The sequence below is a fragment of the Sorex araneus genome, chromosome 6, assembly GCF_027595985.1.
Source record: "Sorex araneus isolate mSorAra2 chromosome 6, mSorAra2.pri, whole genome shotgun sequence".
NCBI lineage: Eukaryota > Metazoa > Chordata > Mammalia > Eulipotyphla > Soricidae > Sorex > Sorex araneus.
This window is the reverse complement of record NC_073307.1, coordinates 79,170,244-79,185,585: the sequence shown is the minus strand read 5'-3', so window position 1 is coordinate 79,185,585 and position 15,342 is coordinate 79,170,244. Positions and strand designations below refer to the sequence as shown.

At 41.7% G+C, this 15,342-nt stretch overlaps 2 pseudogenes; both read right to left on the bottom strand.

The window, feature by feature from the left end:
- Positions 1-1,096: 1,096 nt before the first annotated feature.
- LOC101547216 (39S ribosomal protein L9, mitochondrial-like) lies at positions 1,097-1,992 on the bottom strand (annotated as a pseudogene).
- Positions 1,993-9,970: 7,978 nt separating this feature from the next.
- LOC101540096 (splicing factor 3B subunit 1-like) lies at positions 9,971-14,481 on the bottom strand (annotated as a pseudogene).
- Positions 14,482-15,342: the final 861 nt, after the last annotated feature.

Genomic DNA, 15,342 nt, shown 5'->3' with positions numbered 1-15,342 from the left:
TGATAGTCTAGTAGAGTGTCTTCAAGCAGTTTCTGGAACCAAAGGTCTTCAACTGGTATCGGCTCCGGCTCGAGATTCCACCAGCGTTCCGCTGTTCCATGTACATAATTTTTCCCCTTATATCCCATTCCCATGCCACCAGGTCTGGACATCACACTATGGTTGACGCCACGCCGCATTTCTTCCTGAGAAAGAAGGATATTCTTCTCAGCCGGCGTGGGGATATAGCTTAGTTCAGTCTAGAGAGATGGCTACCACTTTGATTGCCTTCAATATTTCAGCAAAAGACTTACTATTCTTGTTAGGATCTCCCACAAAAGTCCGACCCATTAAGAAGGAACCATTACATATTGCTGATGCTAAGATGACATTAGGTCGTGCGGCCGCTGCCGTGACCGCACGGTTTTGGGTTTCTGTATAAAGTCCAGGGAAAATACAACCAGAAATAACATCACTACAAACTTTTACCCCTTTTATGGTGCTCATAAGATGGAGAAACCCAGAGAGAGGCTCGGCGTCTCCATTTTGCGCTCAGAAAGCCGTAGACCCTGCGCTGTGCTCGGGAGGAAGGGATTGAGAGAGAGAGGTTAAAAGAATTGGGGAATGCCCGGTTTCCACTCTCGCAGCCCGCCGTGGGGTCTCCGATCCCGTGCCGGAATTAGTTCAGTGGGCTGCTTGGAGTCCAGGGGCGCACTTTTGGGTTCTTCCATCATACTTGATCCGCAGCATGGCCAAAAAGTCTCTTTCATTTCTTGAAGTAGTGTTTTGTAGTTTTCTTTGTACAGGTTCTTTACCTCCTTAGTTAAGGTGATTCTGAGGTACTTGATTTTCTTTTTTTTTTAAGAACATAAACTCTATTTCTGAGATAGAAATCCACTTTGCATAATGAGTAATGAGCAAAATACTACACACAGACACAGGCCAGTTTTTTCTATGTTCCAGTGAATTCCAACAAAGGAAGAGGCTGACCAGGATCGAGACTGCCCTGGTCTTCTTTCAGCTTCTCTTCTCTTCAGCTTCTTCTCTTAATCTTCATTAAAACTAGAGCCTGGTATTTATGCAGCAATACAGGCCCAATCAGCCTGGCCGTGGGAAATAGCTACCAGCTGTGATGGCAAACTAAGACACTTGAGCAGGTGCACATGTGCTGTCAGCAGGGCGCCCAAGAGTTCCTGGTAAGCTGGATCGGGGTGTCAGCCTGTCTCTGCTCCTGGATCATCACTGCCCAGTGGGTGGGCAGCTCAGGCCCCCTGGGAGCTGTTGGGGGCTCTTCCTTGGGCACTTTGCTGGACTAACCAGTACTTGTATCTTTTCGTCTTGGGCCTTTCAAAGTTCAGTACGGACACTGGAACCCTCACAGTGTCAAGCCCATTTACCGTCACCTCACACCAGTACTCGCCCCTCCGCGTGAGGGGCTCTTCCGGGAGCTTTAATGCATGCGGGGAGAGCATGACGCCGAGGTTTCTGAAGAAATGGCGGGCAACTCTTTCAGGCCTTAGTTCTCATTTGACATTATTCTTCATCCCTACTTCCAGGTGGCAACTTTTTAGGAATTTCACTGTCGCTTCCCCTGCCTTGGTCTGGATTTTCTCTAATTTTCCTTTTTGTCTCATCAATTTCTCCTCTTCAAACAGCCTCTTGTTCTCGGGGGTGCATACACAGCCAACCCCTGGGGGAGCAGTCGGCTCCAGCCCAGAGTTCTGCACGGAGACCAGGTTCGTCCACGGGCTGTGTGAGGATGAGCTCCAGGCCGCCCTGGGGCCGAGGTTTCGTGTCCTCCACCAGCCAGTGGACGTGACGTCGCCAGTGCAGGCGCAGCTTCCGACCCTCCCCCGCCAGCGGCACCTTCCAGCAGCGCTCCACGACCACGGTGCCCGGCCGTGAGAGAGGCTGAAGTCACGCTCCAGGCTGGGACGGCCCCTCCCAGGTGCGTCGGAGCAGCAGCCAACCGGCGCGCACCTGCAGCAGAGCGTGTCTCAGAGCTGCCGCCATGTTCCCGGGCGCGCCGGTACTTGATTTCCCATGACATAATTGTGAATGGTATTGATTTTTTTAATATCACTTTCTTCTCTTTTATTAGATGTTTATAAAAATCCATGGACTTTGGGTATTGATTTTATAACCTACCACTCTACTCTATAAGTCTATTGTTTGTGTGTGTGTGTGTGTGTGTGTGTGTGTGTGTGTTTTATTGAATCACCTTGTGGAAAGTTACAAAGCTTTCAGGTTTCAGTCTCAGTTATGCAATGATCGAACACCCATCCCTTCACCAGTGCACATATTCTACCACCAAGAATCACAGTACACCTCCCCCCACCCCCCAAACCCCCACCCCGCCTGTGTAGCTGATAAATTTCAATTTACTTTAACTTTACTTTGATTGCATTCAATATTTCAACAAAAAACTCACAACTATTGTTTGGAGTTTCTCCCCACAAAGTCGGACCTGCTGAAAAGGAAGCATTTGATAATTTGTTTTCCACTGCTGAGAATGAAGACATATGAGGTCGAGCAGCCACAATAGAGGCCGCACGGGTTTGGATTTCTGTATTTTAGTATTTTAGTAACTAAGTCCAGAGAAATTTCTGCCAGAAATTGCATCATTGCAGGCTTGTATCTCTCTGCTATTTTATATTCCGCATATGAGTGGAATCTTTCTATGTCTGTCTCTTTCTTTCTGACTCATTTCACTCAACATGATACTTTCCATGTTGATCCAATTATATGCAAATTTCATGACTTCATGGTTTCTGACAGCTGCATAGTATTCCATTGTGTAGATGTACCAGAGTTTCTTTAACCAGTCATCTGTTTTTGGGCACTCTGGTTTTTTCCAGATTGTGGATATTGTAAACAGTGTTGCAATGAACATAGAAATGCAGATGTCATTTCTACTATACCTTTTTGCCTCTCCAGGATATATTCCTGGGAGTGGTATTGCTGGGTCAAGTGGAAGCTCAATTTCTAATTTTTCAAGAATCATCCATATTGTTTTACAAAAGGACTGAACCAGTCAGCATTCCCACCAGGGGTGAAGGAGAGTCCCTTTCTCCACACATCCACGCCAACACCGGTTGCTTTGTTTTTTTGGATGTGGGCCAGTCTCTGTGGTGTGAGATGATATTTTATTGTTGTTTGATCTGCATCTCCCTGATGATTAGTGATGTAGAGCATTTTCTCATGTGCCTCTCAGCCATTTGGATTTCTTCTTTGGGAAAGTTTCTGTTCATTTCATCACCCCATTTTTTTTTATCGGGTTGGCAGTTTTCTTCTTGTGGAGTTCAACCAGTGCATTGTATATCCTTGATATCAGTCTCTTATCAGATGGGTACTGCGTAAATATCATTTACCATTCTGTAGATTGTCTTTGTATTTTGGGCACTGTTTCTTTTGAGGTGCAGAAGCTTCTCAGTTTGAGATAGTCCCATTTATTTATCTCTGTTTCACTTGCTTGGCCAGCGGTGTGTCAGCTTTGAAGATACCATTGGCTTCAATGTCGTGGAGGGTTTTGCCGGCCTTGTCTTCAATGTACCTTAGGGATTCTGGTCTGATGTTGAGGTCTTTAATCTATTTTGATCTGACTTTTGTACATGGTGATAGGTGGAGATCTAAGCCCATTTTTTGAATGTAGCTGTCCAGTTTTGCTAGCACAATTTGTTAAACATGCTTTCCTTGCTCCAATTCACATTTCTTGCTCCCTTATCAAAGATTAGATGATCATATATTTAGGGGTGTGTGTCAGAGTATTCAACCCTGTTCCATTTGTCTGCAGCTCTCCCTTTGTTCCAGTACCATGCTGTTTTAATTACTACTGCTTTTAATAGAGTTTGAAGTTGGGAAGGTTGATTCCTCCCATTTTCTTTTTCCCAAGAATTGCTTTAGCTATTCGTGGGGGCTTATTGTTCCATATGAATTTCAGGAGTGCTTGCTCCATTTCTTTGAAGAATGTCAAGGGTATCCTTATAGGGATCGCATTGAAATTGTACAATGCTTTGGGGAGTATTACCATTTTGACAATATTAATTTTTCCAATCCATGAGTAGGGGATATCTTTCCATTTCCTCATGTCCTCATTTATTTCCTGAAGTAGCGTTTTGTAGTTTTCATTATACAAGTCCTTATCTCCTAAGTTTGGCTGATTCCGAGGTACTTGAATTTTGAGACACAATTGTGAACGGGATTGCTTTTATTGTGTCACTTTCTTCTCTCATTATTTGCATATAGGAAAGCCATGAACTTTTGGGTATTGATTTTTATAGCCTGCAACTTTACTATATGAATCTATTGTTTCTAGAAGTTTCTTGGTATAGGTTTTAGGGTTCTTAAGTTTGGTATCATATCATCTTCGAATAGTGAGAGCTTGATTTCTTCCTTTTTTACCTGATTACTCTTAATATCTTTTTCTTGCCTAATTGCTATTGCAAGTACTTCCAGTACTATATTGAACAAAAGTGGAGAGAGTGGGCATCCTTGTCTCGTCCCTGTTCGTAGAGGGAAGGCTCTTAGTTTTTCCCCAATGAGGATGGTGCTTGCCATAGGCTTGTGATAAACAGCTTTGACTATATTGAGGAAAGTCCCTTCTATACCCATTTTGATAAGAGTCTCATCATAAATGGGTGCTGGATCTTGTCAAAAGCTTTCTCTGCATCTATTGATATGATTATATGATTTTTATCTTTTCTTTTGTTGATATGATGGATTATGTTGATTGATTTCCAGATGTTAAACCATCCTTGCATCCCTGGGATGAATCCCACTTGGTCGTGGTGTATGATCTTTTTGATGAGTTGTTGAATTCTATTTGCTAATATTTTGTTGAGAATCTTCGCACCTGTGTTCATCAGGGATATCAGCCTGTAGTATTCTTTTTTTGTGGTGTCTTTGTTTGCCTTTGGTATTGGGGAGATATGAGCCTCATAGAAACTATTTGGGAGAGTTTCTGTTTCTTCAATTACCTGGAAAAGCTTGAGAAGAACTGACAATAGGTCCTCTTTAAATATTTGGATGAATTCGCTAGTGAATCCATCTGGACATGGGCTTTTGTTTTTGGGAAGACTTTTGATTACCATTTTAATTTCCTTGATATTAATAGGACTATTCAGGTACTTCAAGTCTTCTTGGTTCAGCCTTGGGAGATTATAGGAATCCAGGAATTTATCCATTTCTTCTAGGTTCTCTTGTTTCGTGGCATACAGATTTTCATAGTCTCTGATGATCTTTTGAATTTCTTTGGTTTCTGTTGTGATGTCCCCCTTTTCATTTCTGATTCGACTTATAAGTGTTCTCTCTCTCTCTTTCTTTGTGAGTCTTGCTAGTGGTTTATCAATCTTGTTTATTTTCTCTAAGAACCAGCTCTTGGTTTCATTGATCTTTCGGATCGTCTTTTTGGTTTCCAACTTTGATTTCTGCTGTAAGTTTTATATCTCTTTCCTTCTGCCTGGTTTGGGTTCCTTTTTTGGTCCTTTTATAAGGTCTTGAGCTGTGAAGTCGTTATTTATGTGGGCCCTTACTTCCTTCCTGAGAAATACTTGCAGAGCTATAAATTTTCCCCTTAATATGGCTTTAGCTGCGTCCCACAGGATCTGGTAGCTCGTGTCTTTATTCTCATTTGTTTCCATGTACCCTTTGATTTCTTCCTTGATTTCCTTCCTGACCAACTCATTGTTCAACATCTAGTTGTTTAATTTCCAGGTGTTTGATTTGGTTTTCTGCATCTGTAAATGATGAACTTCTATCTTCAATACATCATGGTCTGAAAAGATAGCTGGTACAATGTCTCTCTTGCTGATTCTGTTGAGATATGTTGTGTGGCCCAGCACATGGTCTATTCTCAAAAATGTTCCATGTGCACTGGAAAAGAACATGTATTCCTTTTTCAGGGGATATAAAGCCCTGTATTAGCCATCTCTCTTCTATTTCTTCCTTCAAAGCCAGTATTTCCTTGGTGAGTTTTAATCTTCTTGATCTGTCCAGAGGTGATAGGGCGGTGTTGACGTCTCCAACTACTATTGTGTTTCTCGCAATGTCCTTCTTTTGTGTGTGTTTGTGTTTTATTTTATTGAATCACCATGTGGAAAGTTACAAAGTTCTCAGGCTTATGTCTCATTTATACAATACTCAAACACCCATCCCTTCACCAGTGCCCATATTCCACCACCAAAAACCCCAGTTTACCTCCCACCTCTGCCCCCCCACCCCACCAGCATAACTGATGAATTTCACTTCATTTTCTCTTTACCTTGATTACATTCCATATTTCAACACAAAACTCACTATTATTGTTGGAGTTTACCCAAAAAAAAGACAGCCTTACTACCAAAGAAGCATTTGATAATTATTTTCCATTGCTTAGAATGAAGAGATATGAAGTCCCACTGCTCCAAGTACATAACTTTTTTTTTCTTTTTCTTTTTTTTTCTCTTCCCCCTTCCCATGCTGCCCAGTTCGTACCTGCTTGATAGACCTCATAATATGGTGGATTCCATGCCGCGTTTCTCCCCAAAAATGGGAAACAACCGGGAAAGAGAGATATTTCCTCTCCTCGGCCAGCATGGGGCTATGGCTTAGTTCACAATCTAAAGAAATGGCTGCTATTTTGATTACCTTCAATATTTCAACAAAAAACTCACTGTTATTGTTTAGAGTTTCCCCCCATAGTCAGACCTGCTAAAAAGGAACCGCTTCACATTGCTGACAATTAAGAGATGTTAAGTCTCTTGGATTTCTGTATAAAGTCCAGGGAAAATTCTGCCAGAAATTGCATGCCTGCAAGCTTTTACTTCTCTTTTGTGGTGCTCGTAAGATGGAAAAGCCTGGAGAGAGAGACCCTTCCCCACTGGCGCCACATGGGGCAGCGGCTCAGTTCACAGTCCAGAGGCCTCTCTGCGAGCTGCTGGTGTCCAAAGTAGTTCAGTTGGCCTCTGGCATCTTGCTCGTGCAGCAGCCGAAAGGCCAGACACATGTGGCCGGTGCGCTTAAATATTGGTGGAGGGTAGGCCAGTACTCCCGGCCCCCCGGGAACTCCTGCGCATCCTGCAGCAGCCGGGCTGGTACCTCCATTTTGTGCTCAGAAATCAGTGATCGCCATGCTGTGCTCAGAAAGGAAGGGTTGAGAGAGAGAAACCCTATCCCCTGGCGCCGCATGGGGTAGCGGCTCAGCTCACCGTCCAGAGGCCTCTCTGCGAGCTGCTAGTGTCCAAAGTAGTTCAGTTGGCCTTTGGCATCATGCTCGTGCAGCAGCCGAAAGCTCGCAATGTCCTTCTTAAGGTCTGTTAGCAGCTGTTGTAGGTATTTAGCTGGTTCCTCACTGGGTACGTACATATTTAGGAGTGTGATTTCTTCCCGCTGTACATATCCCTTGATTAATAAAAAATGGCCTTCACTATCCCTTCTTATCTTTTTCAACCTGAAGTCTATGTTGTCCGATACTAGTAAGGCCACTCCAGCTTTTTTGAGGGAGTTGTTTGCTTGCAGGATTGTTTTCCATCCTTGACTTTGAGTCTGTGTTTGTTCTGGCTATTCAGATGTGTTTTTTGCAGGCAGCAGAATGTTGGGTTCAGTGTCTCAATCCATTTTGCCACTGTGTGTCTTATAATTGGTGAATTTAGACCATTGGCATTGAGAGAGATTATTGTCATGGGGTTTTGTGCCATCTTTCTGTAAGGGTTTTTTGTGCTTGTAGGGGGTTTTCTTATCTTACAGTAGCCCCTTTAGTCCTTCTTTTAGGTTTGGTTTTGAGTCTATAAAGTTCCTGAGTTGTTGTTTATCCACAAAATAGTGTATTGTTCCTTTGAGTTTGAATAAGAGTTTGGCCGGATAAAGTATTCTTGGTGAAGCGTTCATTTCATTGAGTTTTTTCACTATATCCCACCACTGCCTTCGGGCTTGGAGGGTTTCCTCCGATAGGTCTGCTGTGAATCTAAGGGGTGCTCCTTTGAATGTGAGTTCCTTCTTCAAGCTTGCTGCTTACAGTATTGTGTCTCTATCCATGACATCCATCATCCTAACTATGATGTCTTGGAGCTTTTCTGTTAGGGTCTCTTTTAGCTGGCACCTGGCTCCTTGAATCTGGATGTCTGCATTCTCCAGTTCTGGGAACTTTTCAGCAATGATTTGTTTGACTGTGGCTTTTTCATTGGGGTTGGTTCCCTGTCCTTCTGGTACTCTGATGATTCTAATATTATTCCTCTTGAACTCATCCCCTAGGACTCTGATCTTCCTAGAGCTATTTTGAGGTCTCTCCCCATTGTTTGTTATTGCCTGTAGATTTCCTGCAGTTCATCTTCGAGCTCACTGATTCTCTCTTTGACTGTATCCATTCTATTGTTGAGGGCACCCACTGAGTTTTTAAATTAATGTACCGAATCCTTTATTTGTGACATTTCCTTTTGTAGCTTTTTTATTTCTGCTCTCATTTCTTCCCATATTTTCTCGGCTGTCTGTTGTATCATTTCTGTCAGGTCCCCCTTTAACTTGTCAATCTTTCCATTGAGTTCATTGAACATTTTCAGGATTTCAACTCTGAATTCTTTATCACAGAGCTCAAGTTTGTGAAAAATGTCTATTGAGGCTTCTGGACTCATTTCATCATCCTCTCCTTGTGGCGGGGATTTGCGCTGTTTCTTCATATTGTTGTGGTGGTATGGAAGAGGGACCTTCAAGTTCACCTCTGCAAGAGGGAGCAACCCGGTGCAGTGGTGCTGGAAGGTGGCTAGGGATCGATGGGCAGTGCTCAGGCAGGGTGGGGGTCAGGGTCTGAGAGGAAACAGCATGGGGGGCTGGGGGGGCGGGCGGGCGGGAGGTGCAGGTGCAGAGGAGATGGTGCCCGTTTCTGTTCACTAACCTGCAAGCTACAAATCTATTGTTTCTAAGAGCTTTTTGGTAGAGACTTTAGGGTTCTCTGTCATGTCATCTGCAAATAGAGCTTGATTTCTTCCTTTTCTTTCTGGATGCTCTTAATATTTTTTCTTCCCTTATTGCTATGACGAATACATCCAGTACTATATTGAATAGAAGTGGTGAAAGTGAGCATCCTTATCTGTCCAGGATCTTAGAGGGAAGGCTTTTAATTTTTCCCCACTGAGAATAATACTTGCTGTGGGTTTGTGGTAGATGGCTTTAACTATATGGAGGAAAGTTCCTTCAACTTCATTTTGTTGAGTTTTTATCATGAATGGGGGTTAGATCTTGTCAAAAGCTTTATCTGTATCAAGTGATATGATCACATGGATTTGTCTTTTCTTTTGTTGATATGGTATATTATTTTGATTAATTTGAGAATGCTAAACCATCTTTGCATCCCTGGGATGAATCCTACTTGGTCATGGTGTATGATCTTTTTTATGAGTTGTTGGATTCTATTTTCTAGTATTTTGTTGAGGATCTTTATGTTTGTATTCATCAGGGATATTGGTCTGTAATTTTCTTTTTTTGTGGTGTCTCTGTCTGCTTTGGGTAACACAGTGATAGAAACTGAGTGTCTCTGTATCTTTAATTTTCTGGAAAAGCCTGAAAAGGATTGGCAGTAGGTTCTCTTAAAGGTTTGAAATAATTCACCAGTGAGTCCACTTGGGCCTGGGCTTTTGTTTCTGGAAGACTTTTGATTACCATTTCAATTTCCTTTATGGTGATAGGTCTGTTCAGGTATTCCAAATCTTCTTAGTTCGGCCTTGGAAGGTTATAGAAACCCAGGAGTTATCCATTTTTTCAACGTTCTCTTGTTTCTTGCTATAAATATTTCCAAAGTAATCTCTGGTGATTCTTCTGTTGTGATGTCCCCCTTTTCTTTGTGAGTCTTATTAATAATTTATTGATATTATTTACTTTCTCAAAGAGCCAGCTTTTGGTTTTGTTTATCTTTTGGACTTTTTTTTTATTCCAGCTCATTGATTTATGTTTATTATTTTTATTTTTAATTTTTTTAGCATTTTGTACACAAATGTTTATTTCTCAATTAAACATTCACTTTAAACATAAGGAATGAATTCTAAATCTTCATAAAGATGAATTAAAAGTGAAATCCCTCCAGCATAGTATAATCACTGTGTTCTTGGTCATTACTGGCGTTTACAGTTTAACATCAAAAACAAAGACAGATTATTTAAAAATCATGCTACTGGATTTCTAGTTCGTCCTCTATGACCAGTTCTAACACTGATCTGCAATGTTTAAAAGTTTACATCACCAAATTGAAGCAAGTTTAAGTTGTGATACAGCTGTGCATTAAACACAAAATAAACAATTACAAGATATAGTCAAGTTCATAATGAATATAGGTGTTCTTATCATCATTGTAGATTCTTGAATAATGTGCCATGAGAGCATCCTGTGAACCAATGTAGATGGACTTGTAAATTTTCCAGTATACATCTCTGACTTTTCGGGCTGGGTGAAATAATCCCTGTAAACAATACTGCAACATTCTACAAGGTCCAGTAGCAACTCTTAGGCCTTCCAACGCTCCCATAACTGCCTGGATTACATGGGGAGACGTCTCAAACACATTGGGCCATACATAATTTAATAAATTATTTAGGGAATCTTCACAATCGAATCCATATACCACAAGCAACATGTGTTGCACCACCACACTAGCTGTCTGTCTGTGTACAAGATCCCTATCCATTAAAGCATCTTCAATGGTTTAAAGTAAGGGTGTCACAGCATAAATGTAGTCCTTTCCCATTTCACAATATATTCAAACAAGAAGTAAAGTGATTTTAACTCTCCATTTTGAACATTCAGTTCACGAACTCGGTATTCATTCAATAAGGCAGGTAGTACTGTGAAGGGTGAACATGTTTCAGCAACAATAGCTATTGCTACAGTGGTACAAACTTGGTTTTGTCTTTCTTGAACTTTGAGATTGTTCAGAAGTGTAGCCAATACATCATGAGGACCAATGGCCTTGGCAATATAACCAAATGTATTGACAGTGACTCTACGAATAGCTTTTTTATGAGCTTTTAAGAGCTCTAAAAGCTCAAAACAAATCCTCATCCATTCTCTTGCAGATACATATTCAGCACCCCTGTCAGCAATACGTCCAACAAGATCAATACAATTTTCTTGTACTGTTCATACCTATTCTTTAAGATGGGGGTAAGTCTAGGCAGTAAATCTTTAATTGGTGGGGTCATCTTATGCATACCTATTACATTTACAATGGCCTTCAGTGCTCCAAGAATGCTGCCCAATACTTCAGGATATTCTTCACCCAAATACTCATACAAGACAATACCTAAATGTCCCATCAATTTTTCCTCTTGACAAGTTTTCATGACAACTGCAGTTCGCGAGATCAAGTCAGCTGCCTGTTACCTGACTTTTGCCGATTTGTTATTTAAACGCCATAAAACTGTGCCACAGATCTGAGGCAAGTAAGGTTTAACTCGTTTACCAAGAGCATTAACTACTGTGCCAAAGCCATTCAACATTACTGAGTCCTCAGTAGTCTGTTCTTGGAAGGCATAAAGAATACCATCAATCAATTGTTCTTCAAGTTTATGATCCATATCTGCTGCTTCCAAGTTGCCCACGATTTTTTTAATTGTCTCCATCACCATTTTTCTGTACTGCTCAGCTTCATCTTCCATATCATCCACAACTCTTGGTATAATTTCTGCAGCACCTACTTTATTTGCCAACTCTACAGTGGTATCAACTAACTGTCAGTAGTTTCATCTGTCCAAAGCCATTCTGTGTTGCCAAAAGTGTTTAAAAAAAGGAGGAAGTATCTCTGTTTTAATGTAATTTGCCTCTACACCATCAGTTCCACAACACTGCTTTACCACCTTCAGCACAATTTTCTTCATTTCTTCATCAGGAGATTGGAATTCTCGAATAAGGAATAACATCACCTCTGTAGTGTAGTAGTTGGCATATTCGGCATTCATGAGAGGAATAAGATACCAAATAGCTTTTAAGAAAGCAGCCAGACCCGTTCCTCTATGTTGTCCACAGAGGCTTCAACACAGAATCAAAAGATTCAATACCGTAAGGGGTTGCTGCTTCAGCCAAGGCAGCAATGGCCAGAGCACTAATGGTTTGAACTTTCTGCTGTTCATCCACAAGACCATGCTCAATGATTTCCACTAAATTTCTGAGATGAGGCAAAATGGCACAGCCCATAAGAATAGCTATCTGCTGTATGATCTTAATGCCAGTGTGTCTTGCTTGCCAGGACTTCTTAGTTTTGCACACAGCTTTTAAAAAGGGCAACAATGAAGGAATGCCAAGAGCAGAGGCTACAACAGCAAAAGCTCTAGCTGTTGTGTTACGGACATACTCATCCATGTTATCTATATATAGTCTCATGGTCTGCTGCCAGACCAGCAGCCTTTGCCAAATTAGAAATAATCTCTCTGCCTTCAACTCTAGCATAGTTATCTTCGTCAATCAATAACGGTTCAATGACCACAAGGATCTTATGCACGTAAGATTGAACTAAGTCATCAAGTTTGTACAATATTCTGTCAAAACTTTCACAAGTAAATGACGTTCCTGATCTTCAAATGTAGGAGACATCAGTAGAAGAAGAATCTGATTAAAAAAAGGACCAGCTCCAAATTCACGTGCTTTATCAGTAATTTGACACAATGCAGCCTTTCTCATTGGAGGCGTTCTTGTAGAAGTCGATGTGGAGGTCTCGTTCTGTTCAGCAGGGAGAACCCTTCGTAGGGCACAGCCGAAAGAACAGATAGAACAGATGCAGAGCCCGGAGGAGGGAGAAAAGGCATTTATTCTATGGCAGTTACGTATTTATACCTCCATGTTGGGAGGAGGTGGTGCCAGGACCCCCAATAGAAATGCAGGGTGTGGCACGGGATTTAGCTAGTAATAAACAAATGCTGATAGGATAAGATCAGTAAGATTAGGAGTGGCAACCTTGGCTAGGTGTGGCATGGGGTTAGCTAGTGATTAAACAAATAGTGACAGGATAAGATCAGTAAGGTAAAATGGCTCCCTATACAGTCTTAATTTTTAAAAGCAACTTCATAATTTTTCTCTCTTTTTGCTCTTCTGGACTAAGTGTTGATTCATCAACATCAACCAAAAGTTTATCGAAGAAATGAATATCATCAGGCTTTAAAAATGGAAGATTTCCAGATGGTTGGTCATTAACACGCTTCATAGTCCCATCTTTAGTTTGCATGTGGAAACCAGTCATACCACCCAAAGGCGTTGGTGTTGCTGTCAGTTTTCGAGCTGGAGTTCGAATAGGGACATAACCAGCTGGAGGTGGAAGTACCTTATATCCTTCTGGGAACATAGCATCCAACTCTTCATCAGAAAGGGGGCGATTTCTCTCATCAGTTTCTCTCTCCCATCGCCATGCCTGAAGCTGTTCAGGAGTCATGCTCATTATGTGACCTGGAGTTGGGGTGGCCATGTTCATGGCTGGTGTGCCGATAGGTGTTTTTCTAGGTTAGGAGTGCTTCCACCCATCTGACTTGCTGGTGTTTCGTCCCAATGGGACTTTCTTTTACTGGCCCCTGGAGTCGGTGTTTCACCAATTGAATCATTACCTCTATCAGTTCAAGGTGTTTCAGCCCATCCACTTCCATGTCCAGGAGTATCTCGTTCTGTTTTAGGTGTCTCATCCCATCTGTTTTTACGAGCACTAGAAGTTGCGTCTCCATGGCCTGGTGTCGCATGGCCTGGTGTATCGCCTCGTCCAGGGGTAGCAGCTCCTGCTGGTGTGTGACTAGGTGTAGGATTCCAGATTTTTGAGCCTGGGGTTGCTCCTGGAGTCTCACTTCCCTTTGCACAGCCTGGTGTCTCATCCCATCTCAAGGAAGGGGTATGTCCTATTGTATCTGCTTGATCCCAACTTGACAGTTTTTTTGGAGTGGCACCAGGAGTCTGATCAGCTGTTTGATCCCAATGCCATTTTCGCTTTGAAGGAGGCTGGGAAGCTGCTGCTCCATTGACGACTTTTAGTTCTCCTGCTTTAGCTTTTTCTGCTAGTTGTTGCCTAATCTCTCTCTCTTCTTTAGTTAAATGTTGTTCTCGCATTGCATCCATGTACGTTCTAGCATTCATTTTAGTATCAGGGGTCTTCCCTCCATCTGAAAAAGGATCAAGATGCTCTGGGGAAACTATCATGGTCCGCCTGTGCTTTTTGTACTCATCTTCCTGATCTGCAATCTTCGGCAGCTGGTGTTCAGCAAATGGGTCATACTGTTCAGTTGACTGTGGAATATTGTTAAGCAGTGCCACAGGGGCATGATATCCTGGCTTCTTCTGACCAAGCAAGCTTGTTGAAGATGAGTAGTCATCATCATCATCTTCAAGTTCTGTGGCAGCAATTGATGTTACATATCCAGCAAATCTGCTATCACTTCCACCATAAATTTCCTGGTCATAGTAACCTGTAGAATCAAGGCCCACTCCTTGAGCTTCATCAAGAGCTGCCTTCTTGCCTTGAATTTCTCGAATCTGAGCTTCAATATCTTTGTGAGTCTTGGCGATCTTCGCCATTTTGTCCACTCCAACACACAGACGGAACTCCATTGATTTATGTTTTAAGTGTTATTATTACCCTTCTCTTGCCTGGTATAGGTTCCTTTTGTTGATAATTTTCCAACAGCTGTGAAGTTAAATTATTGATGTGGAACCTTTCTTCCTTATTATTGATGTGGAACCTTTCTTCCTTCCTGATGAATGCTTGCAGAACTATAAACTTTCCTCTTAACATTGCTTTATGCTATGTCCCACAAGTTTTAGTAGCTCATGTCCTCATTCTCATTTGTTTCCAGGAATCTTTCAATTTTCTCTTTAATTTCCTGTCTAATTCACTGGTATTTCAGTAGTGAGCTGTTTAATTTCCAGGTATTTATTTGATTCTCTCTTTCTGTGTGTGATTCACTTCTATTTTCAATCCATCATGGTCTGAAAAGGTATGTTTTGTGGCCCAGCATGTGGTCTATCTTGGGGAATGTCCCATGTGCACTTGAGATGAATGTGTATTAAGATTTTCAGGAATGAAAAGTCTTGTATATATCTACTAACCCCATCTGTTCCATTTCTTCCCTCAAATAAAGTATCTTGCTGAGCTTTAGTCTGATTGATCTATCGAGGTGATAAGGTGGTGTTAAATTCTCCAACTACTATTGTGTTTCTATCAATGTCTGTCTCCAAGTCTATTAGCAGTTGTTTCAAGTATTTTGCTGGTCCCTTATAAGGTGCATATACGTTTAGGAGTGTGAGTTCTTCTTGTCGTACCAAATCTTGATCATTAAGAAATAACCTTCACCATGTCTTATATTCTTCTTCAGCCTTATGTCTATGTGGTCTGATATTAGTATGGCTACCCTGGCTTTTTGAGAAGGTTGTTTGCTT